Source organism: Octodon degus, unplaced genomic scaffold (genome assembly GCF_000260255.1).
Source record: "Octodon degus isolate 3935 unplaced genomic scaffold, OctDeg1.0 scaffold00022, whole genome shotgun sequence".
In the NCBI taxonomy this organism is placed as follows: domain Eukaryota; kingdom Metazoa; phylum Chordata; class Mammalia; order Rodentia; family Octodontidae; genus Octodon; species Octodon degus.
The window spans coordinates 13,123,891-13,126,579 of NW_004524598.1; positions in this window are offsets into that span (position 1 = coordinate 13,123,891).

Consider the following 2,689-nt stretch of genomic DNA (forward strand, 5'->3'; position numbering starts at 1 on the left):
AAAAAAAAAAAAAAAAAAAAAAAAAAAAAAAAAAAGATTATCCTAAGTACCTAAATGGTCATCAATAGCACATTCATAAAATAGAACATCTTTAAGCTGTTTTTTTTCAAAACTTATACAAAAATGATCTTGTATATTGAAGTAAAATAAGCCCCAAAGTTATTCCTCAAGAAAAACAAATTTCATGTTATTCTTTACATATCTTTACATAAAAAGACAAGAAGTATTTAATGTTTGTAATATCCATGCAATGCATAAAACAGTAACATAGCATGAATATTGCTAGAAGAAAACACTAGAAATTAATAACATTGATTGTCTACAGGGAGGCAAATAGGATATGAGAGTCAGAAGTCAAAACAGAAGATTCACAGGAGCTTTACAATTTGGAACAAAGTGAGCATGCTGCCTATTTCTAAACAAACTAATTAAATTCATATCTCAATGTCTGCCTCCCCAATCCAAGTTTGCCACAAGGAACTGTCTTTATTTCCTAGTCTCTGAGACACAATCCCACACCCACAAAGTAAAACAGGAGGGAAGTTGAGAAGAAAGAGCAGTCGGAACGACAACCACGTTTGTCTCCTGTGTGGGCCCCCACAACTTCAGTGACAGCATTGATGTTGGATTCTGGCAGAAGCCTAGAGTGGTGTCTAAGCAGTTGATCTTTAGTAGTCTAAAGTCATCCTCCAAGATCATAAGGGCTTTTTTATAATCCAAACTGGACTATAAAATGCAACATAGTAGTATACAACACTCCTGCCTGCAGGTAATTCTGTACCAAAAGTCCTTTTCTCCATCTGGTTAGCAGTACTGCTTTGCTGAATAACCTGCTAAGTGCTGAGTAACTTATGTGATAGATAAGCGTGAACTTGTCCCACTGTTCTGGCTTAAATCTTCTCTTATGAAGAAGTATGACACCTTGGTGGAAGTGGCCAAAATGTAAATATTAAAATACATTCAAGCCAGGCCTGATGCCAGCGCTTGGGAGGCTGAGGCAAGAGGATCATTGTGAGTTTGAGACTAGTCTGGGCTACAAAGTGAGCACAAGGTCAGCTGAACTGCCCAGCAAGACTGCCTAAAACAAATAAATGAAAAAAGGGCTCTGGCCTGGTGGAATGTTCAGGCACAGAAAAAAGGCAGAGTTGCTGTTGCTGCTTGCTGCTTGCTGCTTCTTGCTACTTTACTGCCTCCTGCCTATTGTGCTATGAACTGTTTGTAATCTGTGATGCACCTTTGCCATGTCACCCTGCCTTGCAGCCAGCTGGTTATGGGCTGAAACCTCTACAAACTGCAAACCGAAATAAAACTTGGTATGCAGTTCAGGCTGGCCATGAGCTCACTTTTTAGCCCAGGATGGTTTCAAACTCATGATCCTCCTGCCTCAGACTCCCTAGTGCTGGAATTACAGGCATATGCCATATTTACATCTTGGCCACTTCCACCAAGGGTTCATACTTCTTCACAAGAAAAGGTTTCAATGAGAACAGTGGGACAAGTTCATGCTTATCTATCACTTAACCTGCTTGTGTTAGGTACTCTGTCTCAGCAACAAGAAAAGTAAATAAGACCACCTATTACTGTGTTCTGGGGCTGTGTAGCTCTTTCTAGGTTTTTGGTATCCTAAACAAAGAATTAGGCAAGATACACACAAAAAAAAATGGTAGCAATATTTTATATTTATTAAAGGTCATAAAAGAAGAACACTCTGCAAAGTGAGAGTAGACCACTGAGAAAGTTCACAACAACTATGAGGTTGTTATGGTTTGTGCCTATTTGTCCCCCTCAAGCCTCACGAAGTCATTGGGGAAGGCTTCTAGAGTTTGTGATTAATTCTTGGTCTAATGCAGGGATCATGAAAATGAGCGCTATACCCACCCGGGGGTGGGTAGTCTGAATACAAGGTAAGAGAGAAAGAGAGGCTTGTTAGGCAGCGAGTGTTCCTCCCTTTGCTCTTTGCTGTTTTCTGCTGCCATGAGCTGCTGCCCTCTTCCATGTGCCATTCTGCCTTGGAGTATGGACTAAAACCTCCACTAACTGTGAGCTAAATAAACCTTTCCTTCCCTGATTTTGGGTGTTGGGTATTTTGTCCCAGCAATGAGAGAAAAGTAAGTGAGACAGAGGTTAATGGCAGAGGTTTTTCATATCCCTTAGCCTTCAGGCTGTCCTACATAAAACTTGCTTGACTTTTTACCAGAAGAACTTAAGCTAGCTCTTGTGGATGGGTCCCAGGGGCAGAGCTTAGGAACTATGCTCTGTGCGTGAGACTCCACCCCCATGATTGATAGGTCACGCCTACTTGCTCAGTGGCTGGTCATGTTCTAATCTACATTGTTGGAGATTATTAAAGAGTTTGTTGTTATTTTAAAAGGAGCACATTTCAGGGAAGCTTCTCCATTGCTGTCCTCGTGGCCATTACAGGAGACAACCCTGCCCTCCATATCACTGGGAACAGGGTCACACAGACAGGTCTGTCTATAGCTTTGCCCTGAATAAAAGTTATAGCTTCAAGAATGATTCTCCAGGGAGTCTTAGTCTTAGAGAAGTCCCTCATATTTGGGATACATTTCCATTTTCTTTACCATTAGACCAAAAGCAATCACAGGCTCATTTCTGTCTCTATTCTCTCCTTCTGTTCTGTTGGGTTTTGTTTTTTGGTACTGGGAACCAAACTGAGGCCCTTGCCTGG